This window comes from Oncorhynchus mykiss, chromosome 17 (genome assembly GCF_057628025.1).
Source record: "Oncorhynchus mykiss isolate SJ-2025 chromosome 17, ASM5762802v1, whole genome shotgun sequence".
Taxonomy (NCBI): domain Eukaryota; kingdom Metazoa; phylum Chordata; class Actinopteri; order Salmoniformes; family Salmonidae; genus Oncorhynchus; species Oncorhynchus mykiss.
This window is the reverse complement of record NC_143038.1, coordinates 60,940,692-60,968,515: the sequence shown is the minus strand read 5'-3', so window position 1 is coordinate 60,968,515 and position 27,824 is coordinate 60,940,692. Positions and strand designations below refer to the sequence as shown.

General features: G+C 39.7%; 1 protein-coding gene across 4 annotated transcripts in view; it reads right to left on the bottom strand.

Moving 5' to 3' along the window:
- LOC110494608 (contactin-4) overlaps nucleotides 1-26,421 on the bottom strand; it is a 215,710-nt gene extending 189,289 nt beyond the window's left edge. For 2 of the 4 annotated variants that reach the window (XM_021569831.3, XM_021569833.3), the window contains exon 1: nucleotides 26,125-26,421. The gene's annotated coding sequence lies outside the window, so the exon portion shown is untranslated. Of the gene's footprint in view, nucleotides 1-25,804 lie in introns of all 4 variants that reach the window. The other 2 variants (XM_021569832.3, XM_090206182.1) reach the window with 1 other exon arrangement.
- Nucleotides 26,422-27,824: the final 1,403 nt, after the last annotated feature.

The following is a 27,824-nucleotide window of genomic DNA, read 5'->3' as shown; positions in this document are numbered from 1 at the left end:
ATCAGAAATTAACCTAGCTATTACAGTGAAAGAATACCATGCTACTGTTTGAGGAGAGTGCACAGTTATGAACTTGGAAATGTATTAATTAGGCACATTTGGACAGTCTTGATACACCATTTCGAAGAGAAATACAATGGTTCATTGAATCAGTCCAAAACTTTGCACATACACTGCTGCCATCTAGTGGCCAAAATCTAAATTGCGCCTAACCTGGAATAGTACATATTGGCCTTTTTCCTTGCATTTCAAAGATGATGGGGCACATTTTTTTGTTTACAAAAAAAAATAAAAAATCTCTGTATTATCTTTAACCAGATCTAATGTGTTATATTATCCTACATTAATTTCACATTTCCACAAACTAAAGAATATGCATATCCTTGCTTCAGGTCCTGAGCTACAGGAAGTTAAATTTGGTATGTCATTTTAAGCAAAAAAATGAAAAAAGGAAGCCTTGAATGTGAACAAAGATATTACTTTGAAAGTATACATCAATTAAGGAATTAGATGATTGAGTTAAAAACTGACTCTATATTCTCTTTCACCCCCCCCAAAAACCCATTACATGTACAATGTAACTCTCAATGCACAGACTGCCATAAAAAAATACCTTACTCCTTTGTTCTCCCTCCCAAAGTCAGGCTGGAGCCTATTCTATTTCCTGAAAAGCTACAGAGGCAAAAATAGCACAGATTTCATGTTTGGCGCAAAGTAATTACGAGTGACATGCATTCCCATACCCATGAACAATACAGTTCCAGACACACCTATTTTTAAGCCTATTCTGGTGGCTCCTTCTTGAACATACAGTGGCACATCTACATTTAATAATACCAATTCACTTCTACGTTCATAAACGTTGCATGCCACAGCAGGAGATGAGGTGTAAAAAAACATGTCAGTGATCCCAGTGTCAGTGTCAGATGTGTTTAATTCCCCAGCAGAAATACCAGGGGTATCGCCATGGAATCTGTACCCAAACTTGAAGAGCCTGCATTGTTTCAGAGGGATAGTAATTATCTGAGTGCTCCAGGCCATCAATGTAAAGAGGAGAAGAGAAGGGGGGGGGCTGCAGGGGATAAAAATAAAATCAATGACATCCAGAGACAGTGTCCCATGGCAGTACTTTTACAACATTAGCTTACTGTAACCTGCTGCCCTACAGACAATATAATGCTTACTCATTTACATCAGGACAGGAAACTGCATTCTATGTTTGGTAGGAAAGTAGTGTATGCTGAACTTTGAAACGTGGTAATTTTGTTATTGTCAGTCTTTGAATAAGTATTTCATATCGTTTGTTGAAAGACAAATATGATCCAATTAGGATTTATTCAGAAGCTGACACAACTAATTGCTGTATTGTTTAAATTTGAATTACACATTTCCCTCTCATCTCCTCTGCTCAACTCCAACCGCAAAAAACAACACGTTTTTGGAGAGGACAGAATAATATGTGTACATCTCAAAATGAGTGATTGTTCAAAGTAACTAAAAAAATAAGCTTATAAGATAGTTCCTCTTTTCAGGGTCTCTCAAAGGTTTGCACGGACTTTGTCAACAGCTAACTGTTACACACGCTGATGTTTGAGCCTTTGTTATTTCCTCGAGTGACAAAGGTATATCTAAATCAGTGATGGACTATTATCTACTTGTCCTCTGTGACTGAGAGTTATGTCATCACAGGCCCCAATTCAATCAATTATAAACAAATGTAAAACCGCACTGAGGGTTATCTCAGAATGTTTACACTGTCTCGGAGATGTTCCTCTTAAGGACCTTGTCATTGCATAAAAAGTGCCAAATTGGGATAGATATGGGTTTCAGTAGCAGGGAGAGGAAGTAGAGATGTAAATGAAACAGAATGGGGGTAGGCAGTTGGATGTACAGTATGCAGCTTGCCACAGAGTCTGAGAGAACAACACAGAATAAGTCTGAGGCAAATGTCAGAAGCTGCCTCTGGAAAAGCTGTGTACACTCGTTACAAAGGCAATACAGCAATATGACAAGCTAAGTAATGCAATGTACAATTTGCAAAGCTTCTCTAGAAAACAAGCTGCAATGATCCCATGTCCCCTAGGTAAATACATGTTTATTCATGGATCTAGTATATAATAACAACCCACACCATCCCATTACACCGCAAACAGGCTCTTGTTGGCTTTTCACTATCTAAACAGAGGCAGAAGCAGTATTGAAAGTCTTCTTCAGTTCTTGCTTACTGAATTGTAATACTACATTTCAAAGACACGCTTGAGCAATGCAATAATCATAGGTTCCAAAACACTAGGAGCAAGAAATCAATATGAGACCAGAATATTGTATTTTCTTCACTTTCAGAAAAATATGGTCTGAAACTTAAGCCTGCATTTGTCAGTGGGTCACATTTAATGTCTTATCTTTATTTCAATCAGCGTCCTCTAATGAATCTCTCTCTCTGAAGATTCAAGCTATATTTCATCACTTTGCATATTGACAAGATGTATTTCCTTTACAACAGCTGGATGAACTGGTTGCAAAATCTGCCATTTATTTGGACCACCTCAATCCCACGCCATAACTTTATGAAGACGTAGTGTTACTTCCATAAACCCAGTTCTCCGATAAAAGAGTTAGGAACTGTATCTCACTATGGGAAACACGTTGGGCATGACCAAGCACAGAAGCTCCAATGACACCACATCTGTCAAAGAAAGACAGGTCCCAGAAGTGACAGGGGAGCTCCACCTCCCTCATATAAACCACTGCAGAACCTAGACATGACATTCTCGATCTCTTCCACATGAAAACCACATTAGAAGCTGTCCTCAGCAAGTCTGGATTATCAGTCTCCTAATCAACATTTCACCACAAACATTACAAATGAATGACATACGCACCATTTAATGATGTACTATGCAGAAATTGGTCCGCCATTTCCTGGCTTCTAAAATTCGAATAGTTCGCTTAATTCAGTTTATGCGACAAAACAAGCAAGTATAGTGTAGATAATCATTGTACCATCTAAATTGCTATGAAATATATTTTCCATAATAAAAATATATTATTTTCAGCTGTTTGAACCGGGTGTGCAAAACCGAAAGTAAAAGACGCAAAAACAAAACTTAAGAATGGGAAGCATAGAAATAGTGTACATAGAACAGATCTACCGCTTCTTAGACTTGCTTTCAACGAGAATGACAGCTCTATAACAGAAAAAGTTACATTTTGCAGCTTTAAATATCTTTGAAACCTGGGGGCTGTCCTATGAGAGGCTTTTCTTGTTGGGTAATGTCCTTAATTTGAGTGGCAGACATGACATGATAGTGTATCAAATGATGTGTGCTGAGCAACGGAGGTCAGATAACTGACCATTGATACATACATCATAGCATATGCCTATGGTGATATCTTATTATGGTAATAATAGCACAGACCTCTGAGACAAAGGTAGGCTCAACATTGACAATAAATTATGCCTCAACAGAGTTAAGGGAATGAGAGAATGAGCTATTACATAAGCTATTGTATAATGATCAGATATTGTATTTTACTGCACTTGTAATGCTTGAGTAATGACTACTGGTGTCCTAATTAATCACAAACCATATGAACTTCAACAGTGATAAAGGTTTTTACAGACTTGGTCTACCAGACATTTCTCTAACACGGGTTTTCAACTTGGATGTCTTTCTCTCATTGTCCTGCCACAAGCAGTCTATTGCTTGAATAGAAAGGTACACGGGGTATCAAGAGCCCTCTCACACCATGACAGCATTAAAACAGTCCCTCTCAGGGTCGAGCACATTCATTAATGGGAACAGAAACAATCAAAACTGTTGTAAGGAAGAAAACACAATAGCTACCTAGGGCTTCAACTTCCAAAAATACATAGCCTTACATTGTCCTTCTTAGCAGCCAGATTACAACCTCTCCCTCAACATAACCAAGAGAAAGGACATGATTGTGGACTACAGGAAAAAGAAGACCGAGCACACCCCCATTCTTATCTACGGGGTTGCAGTGGAGCAGGTTGAGAGCTTCAAGTTCCTTGGTGTCCACATCACCAACAAATCTACATGGTCCAAGCACACCAAGACAGTCGTGAAGAGGGCACGACAAAACCTATTCCCCCTCAGGAGACTGATAATATTTGGCATTGGTCCTCAGATTCTCAAAAGGTTCTACAGCTGCACCATCGAGCGCATCCTGACTGGTTGCATCACTGCCTGGAATGGCAACTGCTCAGCCTCCGATCGCAAGACACTACAGAGGGCAGTGCAAACGGCCCAGTACATTGCTGGGGCCAAGCTTCCTGCCATCCAGGACCTCTATACCAGGCAGTGTCAGAGGAAGGCCCTAAAAATTGTCCTAGTCATAGACTGTTCTCTCTGCTACCGCACGGCAAGCGGTACCGGAGCGCCAAGTCTAGGTCCAAGAGGCTTCTAAACAGCTTCTATCCCCAAGCCATAAGACTCCTGACACCTAATCAAATTTCTACCCAGACTATTTGCATTGCCCCCCCCTCTCCCCCTCTTTTACACCCCTGCTATTCTCTGTTTTTATTTTCTATGCATAGTCAATTTAATAACTCTACCTTCATGTACATATTACCTCAACGAATAAACAGCCCCGCACATTGACTCTGTACCGGTACTCCCCTGTATATAGTCTCCCTATTTTTATTTTACTGCTGCTCTTTAAATTACTTTTATCTCTTATTCTTATCTGGATTTTTTTTTACAACTGCATTGTTGGTTAGGAGCTCGTAAGTAAGCATTTCACTGTAAGGTCTACAAATGTTGTATTCGGCGCATGTGACTAATACAATTTGATTTGATTTGGTTCTTTGTATGTAACCTTCTTGTCTGAAACACTTCTTGTCTGTAAGAATCCCATTATACTCTGCTCTACTCTGTCTGCACACAGTGCATTGCCTTAGCTTGACTTTTTGTATAACCACCATAATGAACATCAGAATAGAGGAGCAGACAGCCTTGAGCTAAAACACAGCACACAAATCCCTTTCTTATAAAGCTGTGCAACCTCTGCCAGCTTGGAGCACAATAAACAGAGAAACTACTATAACACTGCTCAACTATCAAGATGTCCAAGAGTTCTGTTGCTGACACAATTGCTGTACTGTTTGGAGGTACAGGAAATGATTCACGAAGCCTGTTCTGATCCTCATTTAGAAGTACGTTGATCAATTAATATTCCAGTAATATTCACAATAATATTGATTGAATATCCAGAAGTATTGACTAGAACTACAAGCTAGAAGTATCAACTAGTAGTATTAATCACTTCTCAAAGTGAAATCTACCAGAATATCTGTAGACTGGTCCCATCTGTATGTGCTTTAGTAGCCAACTCCCCTGACTATATTTGTCATGTCATGTCATGTTATGCCATACATATGGCATGAAGGCTACAGTCAGAGGGATTGGCTGAAGCACTAACATACCTGAGATTGGGCTAGAACATCAGTGCCTCATATTACTAACAGAATGGTATCTACTCCTGATAAAAGCACCGGCTGAAACACAGTGGGTGTTATCAGTGGTGACTAGATGTTGGCAGTGGACAATTAAAGTAACTGCCAAGTGAAAATCTCATTTAGAAAAATGTATATTCTGTTAAAGATGCACTATGCAGAAATTGCTCAGACATTTCTGGGTCAAAAATTCTAACAGTTCAACTAATTTCAGTTTATGTAATAAAACAAGCAAGTATAGTGTAGAGAACCATTGCAGCATATAAAACGCTGTGAAATATATTTTCCATAACCCAAAATATTATATTTTCCACTGTTTGAAGCTGGTGTACAAAACTAAAAGTAAAAGAGGCAATAAACTCAATTTAAGAACAGAAAGTATAGAAATATCACACATAGATCAGACCTACTGCTTCATAGATTTGCTTTCAATGAGAATGACAGCCCTAAAACACACATTTCTATATGAATTTGGCCGAGTCGACATCTATAACTCATGTCCAAATAATGTTGTTTACTCGTCCTATACTTGTATTTGTGGCCAAAGCATAAATGGTAGGAAAAACACTTTAAAAAAAATCTCTTTAAACATATTTCAGCAGACTGTTTAAAAAAGACTTGCTATTTCCTCATAGAACATGGGTTATCTCCCTGAGGAGGATGAGCTGGTCTAGAGGAGGATGAACTGGCCAATCAGTGGCCTACTTGCATGAATATCTTTAATGACCGTTATATGCCCACACCACTCCAACACAGAACAGCTGCTATTTAACATAATGAAATTGCAATTTTTGGTAAGGTAAACTATTTCACTCATGTTCTAAGTAATTCTAGGTCATATTTCACAGAAAGCTGGAAACACTGGGCAGTTACTTTAAGTCACGTAGATCATCCAGAGGAGTGATATAACCGGCTCCATCACTAATACATCAGTATGTCTCTCAAACCTATGCTCACTGGGCTGTCGCGCACAAGCCATATTACAATATAATGTGTTTCCTCGTTATTAAACCCAATGGAAGCTGAACAACTTGAGTCGTGTGCAGTAATTGAACTCCATATAATGAGGTCAAAGTATGCAGCATTACCCTTTCTGTGAGGTCAAGAATACAGCATCAACATCAATCTGAGGTTAACGGAGGTTTGAAATCAATTAATTTTTCAAACTAGAAAATGCCAAAGCCTTGTAACCACCAAGTCCCCACCAATCCTCTCTCTCAACTATACTTGACATGGATGCTTGAATTCCCTCGCAGACGAGACAGTAAAAAAAAAATAGACTATTTCACACCATGACAATTGTTCCAGATTCACATGGATAAATAAAGAATAGAAATAATAAAATAGTTGCATTCATAAGAAAACTGAATCAAACCCAAGGTTCATCTGCACAGTACATAACTCACCTGCCATACAGTATATGGATATTTCCATTGATAAAATGAATGAATATGAAACAGACCCTTATTCAAGATGGGTTAAATAGCTGACCTTTTTAACATGTCCAGCACAGAGTATAATTTTTATAACCTGCTGTGATTTATGTGTATTTGACTGCAGATACTTGATGCTGCGTTGCTTTGTACATTTGTAAGGCCGACTAGATAATGCTGCATGCTGCATAGTAGTTTTTATAAACACTAAGCCATTCTGGTTGCCTACTTCCCTTGAATGCAGCGGTCAATTATTTAACCTCAGGAGTCGTATTTTTAGCCTTTCTAGAAAGCATAGCGTGTCCACCAGTGTTATCCTCCTGGATAGCATTTCAACACTGAACAAACGTGTTCATATCATTCTTTGCCTTTGATGCCCTTTCAGTTGACTTTCTGTCAATCACCCAGGTAATTTCCCATGTTTGAAATGCACCAGAATGAATAAGAACTTCCCTCATCTCTTAATTGCAGCACTAGGAGGTCAGTATTTTGCTATTTGCATGTACTGTAAATTTCATGAGTTTCCCTGAAAACATTAGCCAAGACATTTCCCCTTATATGAGCAACAGGGGACATTTTACTATCTGTGTAAATGAAAGAAGTACACGAATAGTACTCATGCTGAACAGTGTGTCATACCTCTACCAAAAAAACACGTTTTTTGCTCTGAATATTCATAATTGAACAAATAGAGCCATCAGCACACCAATGTCGCTCTTGCTGCTGGTGATTCCCTGATCCACCTCTACGCAGACGACATCATTCTGTATACATCTGGCCCTTCTTCGGACAATGTGTTAACTAACCTCCAATCGAGCTTCAATGCCATACAACACTCCTTCCATGGCCTCCAACTGCTCTTAAACAATAGTAAAACCATATGCATGCTTTTCAACTGTTCACTGCCCGCACCCACCCACCCGACTAGCATCACTACTCTGGACTTTTCTGGCTTAGAGTATGTGGACAACTACAAATACCTAGGTGTCTGGCTAGACTGTAAACTGTCCTTCCAGACTCATATTAAACATCTCCAATCCAAAATTAAATCTAGAATCGGCTTCCTATTTCACAACAATGCCTCCTTTACTCACGCCGCCAAACATACCCTCGTAAAACTGACTATCCTACCGATCCTCGACTTTGGCGATGTCATTTACAAAATAGCTTCCAAAACTCTACTCAGCAAACTGGATGTAGTCTCTCACAGTGCCATCCGTTTTGTCACCAAAGCCCCTTATACCACCCACCACTGCGACCTGTATGCTCTAGTCGGCTGGCCCTCGCTTCATACTCGTCGCCAGACCCACTGGCTCCAGGTCATCTATAAGTCTATGCTAGGTAAATGCCTTAACTCAGCTCACTGGTCATGATAACAACACCCACCCGTAGCATGCGCTCCAGCAGGTATATCTCACTGGTCATCCCCAAAGCCAACACCTCCTTTGACCGCCTTTCCTTCCCGTTCTCTGCTGCCAATGACTGGAACGAATTGCAAACATCGCTGAAGCTGGAGACTTATATTTCCCTCACTAACTTTAAACATCAGCTATCTGATCAGCTAACTGATCTCTGCAGCTGTACATAGCCCATCTGTAAATAGCCCACCCAATCTACCTACCTCATCCCCATATTGTTTTTATTTACTTTTCTGCTCTTTTTCACACCAGTATTTCTACTTGCACACCATCATCTGTTCATCTATCACTCCAGAAGTAATTTGCTAAATTGTAATTACTTCGCTACTATGGCCTATTTATTGCCTTACCTCGTCACGCCATGTGCACACACTGTATATAGACTTTCTTTTTTTTCTCTATTGTGTTATTGACTGTACGCTTCTTTAGTCCATGTGTAACTCTGTGTTGTTGTTTGTGTCGCACTGGTTTGTTTTATCTTGGACAGTTCGCAGTTGTAAATGATAACTTGTTCTCAACTAGCTTACCTGGTTAAATAAAGGTGAAATAATATTTGTATTTTTTTATAAAAAATGTAAATACACATGCAGGCTTCTGATACAACATGCTATTCAACATGCTATTCATAGGATGAATACTAGCACTCCATGTTCACTCCATTGACAGTGGAGTCAGGGAAATCAGGAGGGGTTTTCCTCTTCATCAACAACAACTGGTGTGCTGACTCGAGCGCTGTGCAAGTGTCAACCCATTGTTCATCCGTATTGACCTGATGGTCAAATGCCAACACTTCTACCTCCCAAGGGAGTTTTCAGCTGTTATCGTGAGTGTTGGATACATTCCACCTCAGGACAAGAAAATGAACTGCATCAACTTAATGAACTGTATGTGGCTAAAAACAAGCAGGCTGCTTTTCTGGTTGCCGGCGATTTTAAATCCCTGCCATTAAGACACGCGATGCCCAACTCCCATCAACAAGTCTCCTTCGCCACTAGGGGTGATGAAGTCATGATCTGCCCAATGAAGCCACTCTACGGATGAACTCAATTGTTTTATGCACGCTTCGACAATAACAACATTGTGCCAGACGTGAGGGCCATCACCGACCCAGAGAACTCTGGGTGATCTCCCCAAGGCCGACATGCGTATGGTCTTTAATCAGGTTATGGTATCGACGCTATTCCAGGGCGCGTTCTCGAAGCATGTACAGAACAGCTGGCAGGCATATTCACGCTAATTTTCAACCTCTCCTTGTCCCAGTCGATGTTCTCCACATGTTTTAAGATGACCACCATCATTCCTGTTCCCAAGATCTCTAAGGCTTCATGCAACAATCACTACTGCCCTGTAGCACTTATATCTTTAAAAGACTGGTTATGGCACACATCAACTACATCATCCCAGACACCCTAGACCAGCGTTTCCCAAACTCAGTCCTCGAGACCCCAAAGGGTGCAGGTTTTGGTTATTGTCCTAGCACTACAGAGCCGATTCAAATAATCAACTAATCTTCAAGCTTTTCTTATTTGAATCAGCTGTGCAGTGTTAGGGCAAAAACCAAAACGTGCACCCCTTGGGGTCCTGAGGACTGCCCTAGACCCACTCCAATTTGCATACCGCAATCTCAATTGCACTCCACACTGCCCTCACCCACCTAGATAAGAGGAATACCTATGTGAGAATACTGTTCATCGCCTACAGCTCAACGTTCAACACCATTGTCCCCTCCAAGCTCATCACCAAGCTTAGGAACCTGGGACTGAATACCTCCTTCTGCAACAGGATCCCGGACTTTCGGACGGGCTGACTGCAGGTGTTGAGGGTAGGCTATATCACCATGCTGACCCTCAACACGTGGGCTCCACAGAGGTGTGTGCTTAGTCCCCTCCTGTACTGACTGTTCACTCATGACTGCATGGCCATGCACAACTCCAACACCATCATCAAGTTTGCTGACAACACGACAGTCGTGACATAGCCTACAGGGAGAAGGTCTGTGGCCTGTCAGTGTGATCCGAAACACAACTTCTCCCTCAATGCCAGCAAGACCAAGGAGCTGATCGTTGACTACAGGAAACTGGGGGAGTGGGCGAGCACGCCCCCATCCACATCGACGGGGATGCAGTGGAGCGGGTCGAAGGCTTCAAGTTCCTCAGTGTCCAAATCACTAAGGACTTAAAATGGTCCACACACATGCGCACACTCCTCCCCCTCTTTAGGTTGAAAAGGGTTGGCATGGACCTTCAAATCCTAAAAGGGTCTACAGCTGTACCCCTGAGAGCAGTTTAACTGGCTGTATCACTGCTTGGTATGGCATGGTGCTACAGAGGGTGGTGTGGACAGCCCAGTACATCACTGGGGCCGAGCCCTACCATCCAGGAGCTCTATATGGAGGAGGTCTGAGAACTGGCAGTGTGGGTCCAGGCCAACAACCTCTCCTTCAACGTGACCAAGACTATGGAGATAATTGTGGACTACTGGGAAAGGAGGGCCAAGCATGCTGTAGTGGAGCAGGTCAAGAGCTTCAAGTTCCTAGGTGTCCACATCTCTAACAAACTATCAGGGTCCAAACACACCAAGACAGTCATGAAGAAGACACGACAATGCCTATGCCCCCTCGGGAGACTGAAAAGATTTAGCATGTGTCCTCAGATCATTTCTACATCTGCACCATCGAGAGCATCCTGACTGGTTGCATAATGCTTAGTATGGCAACTGCTCGGCATTCAACCGCAAGGCGCAACAGAGGGTAGTGCATATGGCCCAGTACATCACTGGGGTCAAGCTTTCTGCCATACAGGACCTCTATACCAGACGGTGTCAGATAAAGGCCCTAAAAATTGTCAAAGACTCCAGCCACCCAAGTCATAGACTGTTCTCTATGTTACCACATGCCAAGTGGTACCGGAGCGCCAAATCTAGGTCCAAAAGGATCCTTAACTTCTTCGAGATAGGGGGCGCTCTTTTAATTTTTGGATAAAAAACGTTCCCGTTTTAAACAAGATATTTTGTCACGAAAAGATGCTCGACTATGCATGTAATTGACAGCTTTGGAAAGAAAAAACTCTGACGTTTCCAAAACTGCAAAGATATTAACTGTGAGTGCCCCAGAACTAATGCTACAGGCAAAACCAAGATGAAATTTCATACAGGAAATGGTCCAGATTTTGAATGCGCTGTGTTCCAATGTCTCCTTATATGGCTGTGAATGCGCCAGGAATGAGTCTGCACTTTCTGTCGTTTCCCCAAGGTGTCTGCAGCATTGTGACGTATTTGTAGGCCTATCATTGGAAGATTGACCATAAGAGACTACATTTACTAGGTGTCCGCCCTGTGTCCTCCGTCGAAATTATTGCGTAATCTCCAGGTCCATGCACGTTCCATTTTCTTCAAAGGAGAAAGTCAACTGCCACGAATGATTTATCATCGATAGATATGTGAAAAACACATTGAGGATTGATTCTAAACAACGTTTGCCATGTTTCTGTCGATATTATGGAGTTAATTTGGAAAAAAGTTTGCGTTGTAATGACTTAATTTTCGTTTTTTTTTTCTTACCCAAACGTGATGAACAAAACGGAGCGATTTGTCCTACACAAATAATCTTTTTGGAAAAACTGAACATTTTCTATCTAACTGAGAGTCTCCTCATTGAAAACATCTGAAGTTCTTCAAAGGTAAATTATTTTATTTGACTGCTTTTCTTGTTTTTGTGAAAATGTTGCATGCTGAATGCTAGGCTTAATGCTATGCTAGGCTATCAATACTCTTACACAAATGCTTGTTTAGCTATGGTTCAAAAGCATATTTTGAAAATCTGAGATGACAGTGTTGTTAACAAAAGGCTAAGCTTGAGAGCAAATATATTTATTTCATTTCATTTGTGATTTTCATGAATAGTTGCGTTATGGTAATGAGCTTGAGGCTATAAATAGGATCCCGGATACGGGATCGTTTGTAGGTGACCAAATACTTATTTTCCACCATAATTTGCAAATAAATTCATAAAAAATCCTACAATGTGATTTTCTGGATTTTTTTTCTCATTTTGTCTGTCATAGTTGAAGTGTACCTATGATGAAAATTACAGGCCTCTCTCATTTTTTTAAGTGGGAGAACTTGCACAATTGGTGGCTGACTAAATACTTTTTTGCCCCAATGTATGCAGGTTTAAAAATATATATTTGTGTACTGATTTTAAAGAAAGGCATTGATGTTTATGGTTAAGTATACATTGGTGCAACGACAGTGTTTTTTTTCGCGAATGCGCTTGTTAAATCATCACCCGTTTGGCGAAGTAGGCTGTGATTCGATGATAAATTAACAGGCAGCGCATCGATTATATGCAACGCAGGACAAGCTAGATAAACTGGTAATATCATCAACCATGTGTAGTTATTATGTGTAGTTATTACTAGCGATTATGTTAAGAATGATTGTTTTTTAAAAGAGAAGTTTAATGTTAGCTAGCAACTTACCTTGGCTCCTTGCTGCACTCGCGTAACAGGTAGTCAGCCTGCCACGTAGTCTTCTTGTGGAGTGCAATGTAATCGGCCATAATTATCGATTGTTATGAAAACTCGGCCATTCCGATTAATCCGTCGACCTCTACCCTTTATATACTGTAGACTGGTTATTATTATTTTTTGCAAGTCTTTTCTGACTTACTTCTAGCAGCTTGTAAGTAAGCTTTTCACGGTAAGGTCTAGCTAGACAAATAAAATGAGATTTTATTAGAACACTTAAACATCTGAATACCGATATCAATCACCTTGGCACAAGTATAGTGACTCTATGCTTTGTTTAAGAAGGATTTTAACAGAGAGAGATATTTGGCACAGCTAACCCCTCAGGTCCGTTCTCCAGTATAATGTGAGGTCCAATGGTTTATTAATAGTGTTTTTAGACAGCAGTGTGTGGGACTGAGGGACCAAAGCGTTTCAACGGGGGGTTTCTTTCCAGAGAAAGAGGACATCCCTGTCTGACCATCCCTGTCAGCTCTAAACCTCTGACCTTCTTTTACACAAATTGGTTGTTTGTACAGCATCATGTTTTATTGCACGGGTTCTAAAAACATGAACTAGGTGACAGCAGCACATAACCCTGCAGTGGGTGTTTTTTTGGAGCAGCACTTTCGTATAAAGGCATTTCAAAAGTCATGTAACGCAGGGGTGAAGCTAGCATCATAGCTGAGAAACGTTGAGCATCGGCTTCAAGCATACAGATAACATGCAATTTCTAAAGAAGCTATGAATACATCTGTTGAAAAGTGTAGACCAGGACAGAGGGTCCTTGTACTTCAGCTTAAACATTGAGCTTGTTGAACTGTCACTATTCTTGAATAAGTAAGAATTGAACAAAAATCCTTTTTCTAGCATAATGAACTGCAATAGCTCTTCGTTTTACTCGAATACTGTATCCCAGATAGTGACACTACAATGGCCCGTCTGCAGCCCACAGCTAGCACTACTTGTACTTAGAAATTGAATAAATGATACGTGTATGTGAATCTATTTCAAACGTGACAAATCATCCCTATCTCCTAATGCATCTGTCTGCACTCTCCTATTTTTTCCTTCATAAAAGGTCAAAAACCTAAAAAAGGCAATTAGTGTTAAAAGGCTTTTTATTCGCTGAGAGGCATTTGATCAGCTATAAGAAATCAGTCCATAGCTGGAGGTGTTGTGGTCTCACAGACCGTAGATTGGATTTCAATAAAACAAATCTCCTATTCTCACAAGATGGTAAATCATGTCTGCCACCTTTTACTTCCTGCCTTTAGGGAATAGAAAATAAGAATTCTGTCCAGATTTTTCCATAAAAGTATTGTCTGAATTGAAGTGTGGCTTTAGCAGGCTTTCAAGTTGGTAGTATAGTGTGTAAATGTTTGATGTAATTTCATAGTTATTAAGGTTACCTAAATATCCAATATGTATACATTTGTAAGTCGATAAAGTGAGATTGTTAATACGTTTCACTCCTGTACAGTAGTTACACCATGACAGCTTCTACATCAAGGCAGTTCCATCTCCTGCTGCATTATTCAGTTAGTTAACACCCTAGCTCTATTACACTCATTTTGCAACAATTCTGTGCTTTAGCTATGTTTGAAAACATATTACATTAGTTAAATGTGGGGTTTTTGGCTTAGAAGCACAACAATCCTTGGTGTACGGTACAAACTGTGTTGTGTCTGCATCATTTCCTTACTCAAACATGGTGCGACACGGTCCCTCCCTGGGAACAGCTTTAATTGCAGGCTTAATAAGAGCAACACCACCCAACAACCAGCTTGTGGAAATATCTGAGCATTGGGACTATTGCATTATTAACTATGCTTTATGTGAGGGCTGCTAACAACTGCTTTCCAAGCAATCAAAGCAAGAGGTCAGGTTTGTGTTTCTTCCTCAGAATCCACTTCAATTGAAGACATGACGAGGGAATTCTTTTTTTTTTTTTATCTTTCAACACTTTGCTTTTGCTATACCACAGGGGGAAATTCTTAGATTTTTGCAAGTGTTTTTTAGAGCAATATGGCACCCCATAGAGTGAGGCTGTAAGGTGTGTGAGCCTTCTTTCCCCCACCATTTATTACAATACAAACACACTCAATAAAAAAAACTCACGCCCCAGAGTGCATTGTTATTTTCTTTTCACATAGCTGAGATTAAAGAAAAGTTGGATGAAATGGTATCACTAGATGACTCAACAGAATGTCACAATGTGCTGGCACTGTAGACACAACAACAAGTTATGGTTTCAAGTTTAAAGTCATGTGCACAAGTACAGTGAAATTCCTTTCTTGCGAGCTCTAAACCCTATAATGAGGTAATCAATATCAATATAATACAACAAATAATATAAGCTGGAACAAAAACGCATAAGAAATTAAAATAAGATATAAGAAGAACATGAGAAAGTAATTAATCATACTATGTATAGGATCAGTGGGTTCCAGTACTATATTTACAATGTGCAGGGAGACTGGAGTGAGAAAGGTGGATATGTACAGTCCAGGAGTAGGGCGACTAGGCATCAGGATATATGATAAACAGAGTAGCAGCAGCGTATATGATAATTTTGTGTGCGTCTGTGTAGAGTCAGTATACATGTATGTGCATTTTATGTGTGTGTGAGCAAATTATGAAGTCTGTGTTTGTGTGGGTGTGTTGGAGTATCAGTGTGCGTAGTGTGGAGGGCCCTGTGAGTGTGCATAGAAGGTGCAGAAATTAAATTAAATACAAGGGAAAACTCAGAAAGTCTGTGTAGCCATTTTGTTAGCCATTTAGTTATCTATTTACAGTGCATTCGGAAAGTATTCAGACCCCTTGACTTCTTACACATTTAGTTACATTGCAGCCTTATTAAAACCATTTGTATTAAATCCATTTCCGTTTCCTCATCAATCTACACACAATACCCCATAACGACAAAGCGAAAACAGGTTTTTAGACATTTTTGTAAATGTATAAACAAATCCAAAATGGAAATATTTACGTAAGTATAAATATTATTTACATAAGTATTCTGACCTTTTGCTATGAGACTCTCGAAATTCAGCTCAGCTGAATCCTGTTTCCATTAACCATCCTTGAGATGTTTCTACAACTTGATTGGAGTCCACCTGTGGTAAATTCAAATGATTGGACATGATTTGGAACAGTACAAGCCTGTCTATATAAGGTCCCACAGTTGACAGTGCATGTCAGAGAAGAAAAACAAGCCTCAGAGCGTCACAGAGTTCTGGAACCATCGTGATTTCCATTTTACCTTTATTTAACTAGGCAAGTCAGTTAAGAACAAATTCTCATTTACAATGGCAGCCTAGGAACCGTGGGTTAACTCACAGACGTTTTTACCACGTCAGCTCGGCGATTTGATCTAGCAACCTTTCGGTTACTGGCCCAACGCTCTAACCACTGGGCTACCTGCCGCCACACAATCCAGAATAAGGCTGTAATGTAACAAAATGTGGAAAAAGTCAAGGGGTCTGAATACTTTCCCGAAGACAATGTATTCCTTTTGTCCAGGTGGATGCTGGCAGTGTGGAGTGGATCTGTTGGGGTGGTACGTGAATTGGAGTGGGTCCAGAGTGTCTGGGATGATGGTGTTGATGTGAGCCATGACCAGCCTTTCAAAGCATTTCATGGCTGTAAATGTGACTGATACGGAATGAACAAAAAATGTGGCTCCTCAGTGAGCAGAGTACTAGAAAACACCTTGATATCACACAGGAGGGGTGTCAACCGCTGTCTGTGCACTGGCAAAGTAGTATCAGGGGCCTGCAGCAACCTCCTCATCCATAATGACGTTATGAAGAATCACACAGCACTGTTTACTTTAAAAACCAACAGAGAACAGCAATAAAGCAGGGACTATTCCAGCAGTGCTAAAGAACTGACACAAAGCATTTGTCTTTATTTGCTGCTCTTTGCCCTAGTGTTCTTAAAAGTGTCAGTGTGGTGAAAACCTCAGAGGCAAGACCCTTGGACTGCACAGTTTTGTCATAAACTTCAGTCCTTCAAAGTCGTGACGCTCCATAGAAAAAATCTCAGACTTTGAATACAACGCCGTAGTCAACAACTAGTGAGGCCTGCCTGATAGTGCTGCCAAACAATCCGTGTTTGTCAGTAGGGACTGTGCAGAGATGAGTGGCCTGCTGGACTATGGTATTTTCTAAGCTCTAAAGACAACAAGTGATGGTATTTCTGTACCTGATTGAATGTATGCTAAATTATATAATCTCCTGCCACAGTAATGGGCCTGCTTTCATTCACATACTATACTTACTAAGAAACAAGGTATATGGAGGCAAATGAAAGCTTCCCAGCATGCAGAGACTTTACACTGATTTTATTTAACTAGTGCCTTACAGCACAGTGCCACTCGGGAGGCCATAGTGAAGTGCGTTACTGCCACAGAACAGTAACGCACTTCACTGTGCCTCTCTACCAGGGCCTTTGGGTGCCTGTCATGCCAAATAGTGTCCACCTGCCAAAAAGTGTCCCCACCCTGCATCACAATGGGATTCGATGAGCTCTAGCTTCAGTTACTAGGGCTTTTGCTAGAACTTTCAAAATTCTGACCCGCCTACGTAATGAACCTAAGCTGCTTGATTGTCTCTATTTTACATAAAAGGACAGAGGACGTGGGCAGTTCTAGTTCTATTTTACCTCATAAACGCTCCATTGGGCCGTGCAAATACTGTATATTACCTCAGAGTCGCTCTCCAAGGACGGTGTTTTTGACAGACACTACCTGCTGACTACCTACTGCTTCAGAAGACCGAAAAGACAGAGAAGAGAAAACTATTTATTTTCCATATGCAGTATGTGTTTTATATTTGAAGTTATTGCTAAATAGGAAGAAAATATTGAAGCGGTTTTAGATTGATTTTAAATTGACAATGCTAGCTACTTATTTACCTCAGCCTGCCTAGTCAGCTAGCCAAACAGTTTTATTTATCTAACATTAGCTAGCTAACTGTTATTGTAGTTTTCTGTTTGCATGTACAGTAGCTTGGACTTTAATGGCATCCCTCGAGGGGATTTTTTTTAAGGTCAACATTTGTTCAGAATAATTTGCTTGATAGCAAGATAAAATGTCACTCTCAAAAATAATCAAGAAGAAAAGTAGATAACAAAAATCAAAGTTTCTGAGAAGAATGTACAGAGATATGCTTTCACATAAGTCAATCGAGGACTGCCTGCACATCAAAATCATATCTATCCATCAAACCAGACATCCACAAGATTGTATCCGAGGGGAAACTTTTCTCATTAAATAAGTAACTTAGTGGTCTATATGACTGTATTTAGTCAATTCTAATACTATTGTGATAGGTTATCCAGGGATATTTACATCTCAAGCTGACAGTATGTTCTTTAAATAATTGTTTTATGTAGGATGCTACATTTTTTACCAGTTGCAATTGTAAGTAGGCCTAATAAAAAAAATCCTTCTTCTATTAGGCTGTTAAACCTCATAGCCTACCTCAGCCAGTTAAGTTATTTTATATAGGTCTAGGCTCAGAAGAAATAGACTCCAATTAAGCCCTCTTGTTGTTTGTAAAGTCAAATCAAAGATTAAGATTAATGTTGAAATGAATTGCTTGACTGGTGTACCCGGACGACACTGGGCCAATTGTGCGTTGCCTAATGGGTCTCCCAGTCGCGGCCGGCACGGGTATTGAACCACCATCTGTAGCATCTGTAGCAATGCAGAGAATGCATTTGACTGTTCGGGCTTTCAAGAGGAACGGAAAATTGAGTGTCAATTCATAAACCATGTGGCATGGAATCGCTTCCCAACTATTTTGCTATCTACAGTTGAAGTCGGAAGTTTACATACACTTAGGTTGGAGTCATTAAAACTCGGTATCAAACACTCCACAAATGTCTTGTTAACCTGTTGAATCTAGGGGTCGTCTTTATTTTTGGAAAAATAACGTTCCCAAAGTAAACGGGCTATTTTTCAGGACCAGAAAATAGAATATGCAGATAATTGACAGCTTAGGATAGAAAACAGTCTAAAGTTTCCAAAACTGTAAAGATATTGTCTGCGAGTCTAACAGAACTGATATTGCAGGCAAAATAATGAGAAAAATCAGGAATGCAGCGGTTTCTAAATAAGAGTCCCTTCCTATGCTTCCCTATTGGGGTGGCAGGGTAGCGTAGTGGTTAGAGCGTTGCACTAGTAACCGGAAGGTTGCAAGTTCAAACTCCCGAGCTGACAAGGTACAATATCTGCACCTGAACCCACTAGGCCATCATTGAAAATAAGAATTGGTTCTTAACTGACTTGCCTAGTTAAATGAAGGTACAATTGAGCAGTGAATGGGATATCAACAATATTTCTTTTTCTATGGCTTGTGTCTAGTGTCTAGTATATGTGTCTAGTATCACGAGACATAGTTTCTGGCTTTTATTTTGAAAAATGAGCCTGAGCGACAACATTGCGTCAGTGTCCACCTGATGGTCCTTTGTCTAAAAAGACAGAGTTAGCCATTTTTCCACCTGGTCTTACTGAAAAAAGCTCTGTCCCGGTGGATATATTATCGAATAGATATTTGAAAAACACCTTGAGGATTATAAACGTTTGCCATGTTTCTGTCGATATTATGGAGCTAATTTTGAATATTTTTCGGAGTTGTCGTGACCGCAATTTCCGGTCGTTTTCTCAGCCAACTGTGAAGAACTAACGGAGCTATTTTTGGATCCAAAAATATTTTTTCTGGAAAAAAGGAACATTTGCTATCTAACTGGGAGCCTCGTGAGTGAAAATATCCGAAGCTCATCGAAGGTAAATTATTTAATTTGATTGCTTTTCTGATTTTCGTGACCAGATTGCCTGTTGCTAGCTAGGCATAATGCTATGCTAGGCTATCGATAAACTAACACAAATGCTTGTCTTGCTTTGGCTGTAAAGCATATTTTCAAAATCTGAGATAACAGGGTGATTAACAAAAGGCTAAGCTGTGTTTGAATATATTTCACTTGTGATTTCATGAATATGAATATTTTCTAGTAAGATTTTTTGTCCGTTGCGTTATGCTACTTAGTGTCAGTTGATGACAATTCTCCCAGATCCGAGATGGGTAGTTAGAATAGGTTTTTAACCTCTCTAGGGTAGGGGGCAGCATTTGGAATTTTGGATGAAAACCATGCCCAAATAGATAGAAAGAAAGCACTATAAATTTTCCAAAACTGTTAAAATAGTGTCTGTGAGTATATCAGAACTGATTTGGCAGGCGAAAACCTGAGAAAACATTTTTTTTTGTTTTGTAGTTTTCTATTCAATGCCATTACAGTATCCATTGACTTAAGACTCAATTTGCAGTTCCTATGCCTTCCACTAGATGTCAACAGTCTTTAGAAATTGTTTCAGGCTTGTACTCTTATAAATGAGGGAGTAAGACCAGTCTGAATGTGTGGACCCTGACGTATCACAGAGCTTTTTCATGCGCAATCCTGAGAGAGTGCATTTCTAGTTCACCTTTTATATTGACAACATTATTGTCCGGTTGAAATATTATAGATCATTTAGGCTAAAAACAACCTGAGGATTGAATATAAACATCGTTTGACATGTTTCTATGAACTTTACAGATACAATTTTGATTTTTTTTGTCTGCCTGTTCTGACTGCATTTGAGCCTGTGGATTACTGAAGAAAACACGCAAACAAAATGGAGGTTTTTGGATATAAAGAGACTTTATCAAACAAAAGGAACATTTATTGAGTAAATGAATGTCTTCTGAGTTCCACCATATGAAGATCATCAAAGGTAAGGGATTAATTTTATCTATATTTCTGAGTTTTGTAACGCTTCTGCTTGGCTGGTTATTGTTTGTAATAATTTGTCAACTGGGCTATGTTCTGGGCTAGGTATGCTTTCGCCGTAAAGCATTTTATAAATCTGACACCGTGGTTGGATTAACAAGAAGTTAATCTTTAAACCTATGTAAAATATGTTTTGTTTTCTGAATTTTTATAATGAGCATTTCTGTACTTGAATTTGGCGCTCTGCAATCTCACTGGATGTTGGCCAGATAAGACGCTAGCGTCCCACATACCCTAGAGAGGTTAAGTGTATTTTTAGCTGGAGTTTTTCCTTACTGTAGGCTACTACTTTTACACTTTTAGTCTTAAAATCTTTGGTTGTATACTACACTACTCACTCTGTTTAGCACATGACCTCACATGTGAATCCTTAAAGAGAAGTATGTGGATAAGGCTTAAGAGGGTGTGAACGATGCTGGAGGGGTGTAGGCAAAGAAGAGCTCTGAAGTAGGTGTACCAAAATTTTCAAGGGCCATTTTCTCAAAAGTGGGTTTACAAGTCTATCAACTTTCAAAGCAAAATTATTTTCCCATTGTTCCTCAACTGTAATGTATGATATACAATTTTCTACCATTTCAAATGTTGCTACACAGGACCGAATTCAGGTGGTGGGTCACATTTGTAGTTCTTTATTATAGCCACATAAGCAGCTAATTATCATTTTGGTTTTTTTTGGCGGGGCGAATATATTGATAAATGTCTACTTGTCCAAGAGAGATTTACACGGTTATCAAAACGTCAGGCCAAGGTAAGCCTACGTGAAACACAGCCCTTATTTTAAGTGTTCCTAAAAAAAAATATATGGTGGAACAACGATTGGAACTATTTCATTGTTTGACTGCTAAGATTTAAGTGTTCCTAAAAAAAAATATATGGTGGAACAACGATTGGAACTATTTCCTTGTTTGACTGCTAAGATTTATGGGTATTATGACTCCTACTGTGGTACTCTATTTGAGGGGGGGAGATCCCTAATAAACACAAATACACCTATCCAAGCTCCATAAGGTCAAACACTGAAAAAATAGAGTAGGGGGTGAGAGGGTTTATAAAAATATATATATATATCTTTGCTTGTACCTTGATGTGTTGAGAGGGCTTTCAGCTAAAACCAGGCACATGTTAGTGAAAATTAAGTAACCCTTGTGTTTGCTTTTTCATCCCGCCACCCCTGCCTCCTCCCCTCTTCCCTTTACTCTGCCTTTGATCACCAGGGTTTATGCTATGTTCCAAGAAGGAGGCTTGGCGACAAGACGACGAACAGCTTGAGCAAAAAACCCTTTCGAGACTGGCTGCCTATCGAGGACAAGTGACAGGAAGAACTAGCCGCTGCACCTCCTGTCTCTTGATTCTGCCTCTTCCCTCTCTCCTCAGCATTTAACTCTTTCTATTTTCTCCCACCAGATGAAATTCTGCATCTATTGACGTCTTCCCTTCTCCATCTCTGAAGACCTCCTCCCAATCCTTTACCACCCTAATAAATTGCAGTTTTACAGCTATTTTCCTGCAATTCTACCCATTTTGCCATGGGGTGGAGAGATTTATTTAGCCGTTTTAAATAACATTTCCTGCAATTCTACACATGTTGTAATGACTTATGCCATGTTAATGTGATATCAGAGTTAGAATGACCATCAAAATGAATAGGGGTCCCTGAGCACGTGCCCTGCATGCCAGTCGGTATTCGGACATGATTGCTACAAGTTGAGATAGCTGGCGAGACTAACTAACAATCAAAAAATGGTTAGCTGACATGGCTAATTGAGTGACTGGCAGTAAATGACATTAATTGCACGTGGTGTATTCTACTACTCTTACTCTGAATAGTAAGTTGACCCCCCCCCCACACAAAAAAAAGTATGTTGGGTCAGGAGCCCCCTAGCGGCTGGGGGTCCTAAGCGACCGCTTATGTCGCTTATACCTGGAACTGGCGCTGCTCTCTGCTGGGAAGGGTGATGTGAGGGAATTACATAATATTGAGAAAGGTTTCTTTCATGGTATGTTGATAATGTCTGGTGTGATGATAATGAAAAAAATTACAATTTCAGCACGTTATCAAGCGTGAATTTAGGAAAAAGTCTAAAAATCTATTTTATCTCAACATGGTGACTGATGCAGTATCTCTAAACCGTATTTATACATCTGATTGAGTGGGGAGGGGATTTTTGCCAATACTATACGGTTACTGATTAAGAAGGACAGACACATTTGGCTTAACTGAATCCTGCTCCAATAAGAGATAAAATGAGAAGAAAATGCTGAAGAGTTCCTTGCATGTGAAACAGGCACAATGCCTCTCTTTTGGACTGAGATAGTTTGATAGGAACTAATCTTAATGTACACGCACTTCAGTCACTTGTTCGGAACACAATTTTTTTTACAGCAGCGTTACACAATTTACATGGATTCTAAAGGCTACTATGGAAAACAGAGAATTGACCACTTTTCTTTAACACGTTTTCCTGGAGAGAGAAAACATTTTTTATACTGTGCATGAAATAGAAATACCCCAGATGACACATGTTCTCAATACTTCTACCAGCAAGAACTATCCAATGAAATGTTGCTAACTGTAACTATCCCAAAATCGTTTTAATGTCACTTATGCACTACATCCCTTCTGACAGTCTGTTGGCCTGAAGGCATTTTTTTCTATTTCCTGCAAAGCTGCATCTGCCAGGGCACTCTCTAGTCCATCAAGAAACCACCACGCATGCATGTCTAAGAGACTGTCACTGGAATGTGTGGCAAAAATTAACACACGTATAAACCAACCAACCATGGGTCTATAGAAAATCATATATGCCAGATAGCTAAGTCATTCCAAGTCTGGTTTGTCTCTGCAGGGTGCCTGTTGAGTCCATTGAAATGCATGGTGCATGTCAGGCAGGTGATTACTTTCATCAGAAATGCACAAGGGTGGAGGAAGTGGTGAAGATTTACAACATGGGACTGTATGGCCAACTAGTTCTTGTTATTATGGAATTCATGATTGAGGAAATGTCCTCAATAATGTCCATATGAAGCGTGAGGGGACAGTGGATCCATTCATAGCTATCAGACAAACCCTGTGGCAATTTGCAGCACAGCGTCATCTATATCAATCATCTAAATTAACAAGAATGCTTTTCATCTCCCACAACAAATCAGATATCCCATCTTATCATACATTCCACAGTCAGAGCACACCTTACCAGTAACTCATATTAACTCACAGAGGAGAGGACTCTGGCAGCCATGGAGAAGGCAGAAACACTATTACCACTAGCATGATACAAATAACACATTTGGTGTATCCAGTAATAATTATTTAATGTAAGAGCAGATTAAAACCATACAGATTCTCAAATATCTAGTATGCATATTAAAGGAGCAGGTTTGGTTATGCCTCTGGCTACAGTGAGAGTATGCGGACTCATCTGCTAGCCCCCATCTAGATCAGATCAGATAAGGGCACTGGGCAACAGTAGCAGAGTACCATGAGGCTGATGGACAGATGTTAGGATTAGTCCTGTGTTGATCACTAGGAAATTAGTTTGACTGGTGGCCAGTGGGGTAGTGCTGCTGGAGCGCACCAGAGTGAATCTCCGCCACTTCTCAGAATGGTGCTTGTTTAATAAAGTTTAGATCAAAGATGAATCAATGTCTTGCAAAATCACTTACTGATTCATTAGTATTCTACATAGGCCTAACATACCAAATATAATACTAACATAATGTTACTGTTTGACAAAAAACACCACTTAATTTCTTATGAAATTTTAGGATAGTTCTGCTGAATGGTCGCATCTCGTGCGACCTTAACTCAACAGCGTTCGTTACTAGGCTAAATGTGTGTTTTGATTGAAACAACATACAGGTAGGCTTGTTAGCTTGTTAAAACCATCTACTCTAAAATTAGCTGAAACAGTAGCTACTTATATCATTATGAAAACGAGATGCATATTCCCAAAAAACTGATTGAGATCAAATGGTTGGCATGCAGATGCAGATTGGACGTTTCACCCATAAAATGTCATGAATTATCATCCACAATTGACAATGATGATGGCCTAATTTGGTGTTTGAAGGTAATATAAAAATATACTTTTCTTTGAGGCAATATAGGCTACAGTATGTGTAACCATAGGCAGACTTGCATTAGGAGGATGCATTTTATGCATATTTTAAAACAATATTATTCAATAAACTACCTGTAGGTACCAACTTGGATTGACAAAATGATGACTACATAATAAATAAAAAAATTCGCTCCAGAATAATAATAGAAAATAGCACTACATCACTGGTGGTGGCTGAAGATAACTAATGTAGGAAGGATGCTAATTTAGGATATTGATATTAACTATATTGATATGTATTTACATTTCCTGACTAAACCTATGCATACTTGCAAAAAGTGTACTTGTATAGCCTGTACATGATAGAAAGAATGTAGAATATAATATTTTCTGGAATATTTATGTTTGGCTAGACATAGGACACTATGACCGCAGTTGGTCGTCAACTACATAATCAACAAATCCGGCATGGATTATGATAGGGAGTCGACGCAAGGGATTAGGCACCAAACATCTGCACGCACTAATCAGTGTGGTGGCACACAGCTACTGAATTTGTAGCCTACTTCTAGCATGATAGCGCCCTAACAAAATCAACACTCGGGCAAATCAGATCACTATACCGTAACTCCAAGTGGGTTATGCACGCGTGAAATGCACGGGGGACCCTGTTTACTGACGTAAAATAAAATCTACTCAAATGATGTAAATATGGGATAACACTTGTAGGCTATAGGCTATGAGTATTGACGCAAAAGTTACAGATGTTCCTTTTTACCTGCAGTGTGGGCTATAAACCTACAATGGACTAGCCTGCTATAGTTTCGGACACTGGTTGAATAATTCCACTTGAATGAAATACAATTTCAAACAGGCTAAAGCAAATAAATAAACAAAATACGTTGTCAATGGAGTCTGTTCGACTAGTTTACAACAATACACCAATAACAGGCTAATAATAATCGAATAATGACAATAATAATAGCCTACTAATAGCCTAATAAATACTAATAGTCCCTTTAAATAATAATAATGATAGGCTAATAATAACAATAATAATAAATACTCTTACCGTATGTGTAATTACCCTTGCAATTAGTATTTCATTGAAATAATCCGTGTTTTGATACTCCTAACAAAATTCTGTACACAGACATCACTGTGTTGAATCGTGGCAATGCTGTTGGTGAGTGAGTTGGGCGGCTATGCACAATTAATATCGGTCCATCACTAGAGTGCAAAATGTATTGTATCATCGACCGAATACATTCTAATAGTAACCTACTCTAAGAATGTCGCTTTCGTTGTTTGCAATATAGGTAAATAGTGCACAGTTTAGCAGTTTGCTTTACGGAGCTCCCCGCGACTGTTGATAACTAAAGACGTACTTACAGTGATGCACCAGTTTCCCTCCCCTACCGGGAGCAGCGCAAGCACACGAGCTGTCTCTCGGCGAGGCACTCAGTCACCGCACCGAGCATCCAAGCGGCACAGACCCTTCTGGGTAGTCTAAGTGGTCTTTCAGTTGGGCTCTAATACAAAACAACTACGCGAGCTGTAAAGCAGCCCAATTCAGCATTACCCGGCAAGTATCGTAAAATACTATGTTTCCCATTGATTAGAAATGCAGCGTCATGCCATCAACGCATGAATAATTCTACCTTCTCCTACAGCGGCGTGCGCTGGCACGAGAGGGACACCTCCCACATATTTAGGACTTGTCTTGAGAAAATATCTGGTACAATAACTTTAAAGTTCGCTGGCATCATTATAAAACAGTAGTCTAACTAGATATAGGCCTATTAACAGGAATGTGATAGCTAGGCAACCCTAATAGATGAAACGAAAAACAAGTGTCTATTCAAATGTTTAAAATGTATTCTGGCTTCCAAAGACTACCAACAAAATGATAACAATTGTTCATTTAAACCGTGTCTGAGAGCTTTTTAAAACATATTTTTCCATACAATATTTTCTGTATTGTCTGAAACTAGCAAGCAGACATGTAATAACCTGAGGTTTATCCTTTTAGAGGCAAGGTTTCGTGTACTCACTCTAAATGGATCAGCCTGTAACCCTGAGAAGACTACACCCAGAATGCATTAGCTGATCAAGTATTTATCTCTTCTTAATGAGATCACATCTCACCATTCGGATATTGCATTTTCCATTCAATACAATGACATTCCACTAAATTAAGCAGAATTGGCCAATGTTAATAAATGAGACAGTCAATGAGACAGTTTAAAGGATATACCTGTACCTTGGGAGCAGGGGGTCCATGAGGTCAGTTGGAGAACCTTAAACCTGTACATCTACATCTTAATCAATTAACTGATTCTATCAACATCTGTGACCACCAGTGGAATGCTCTAGTGCCACTCCATAGACGCATCTCTCTCTCTCGCCCTCTGTGTGTGTGTGTGTTGTGTGTGTGTGTGTGTTGTGTGTGTGTGTGTGTGTGCGTGTGTGTGTGTGTGCGTGTGTGTGTGTGTGTGTGTGTGTGTGTGTGTGTGTGTGTGTGTGTGTGTGTGTGTGTGTGTGTGTGTGTGTGTGTGTGTGTGTGTGTGTGTGTGTGTGTGTGTGTGTGTGTTTACGAAGCTAATAACAAAACATCATCCTCTTGGGAACATAAAACAATCCACTAGGTGGCAACAAACTTTCAAGTGAGTTGTCAAAATAAGCCCCTTTGTGCCAGAGGTAATTGTCAGTAGCCTACCATACTGACATTTGAATTGAATTGTTGTTTATTTATTTCCACCTAGACGTACATGCACTATATTATTAACTTATTAATTCATATAGAGTAAGAATGTTCTTAAAAAAATTCAAAATTCTGTCTGTCTGTCTGTCTGTCTGTCTGTCTATCTAGCTCTATACCTATATCCATTGTGCTGTAGATGTATAAATTGAATTAAACGCATAAGTCTGGTTAACCTAATTAATTCAACGTTTGATCTCTTACTTTTCAATTATCCTCATAGAAGTGTTAATTATAGTAAGTGGGATTTAAGAAAATCTATTCCTTTTAAAATAGTCATTGGAAAAAAGCCAATAATTAAGGAGAAGTAGATAATATTCCCAGTGAGCAT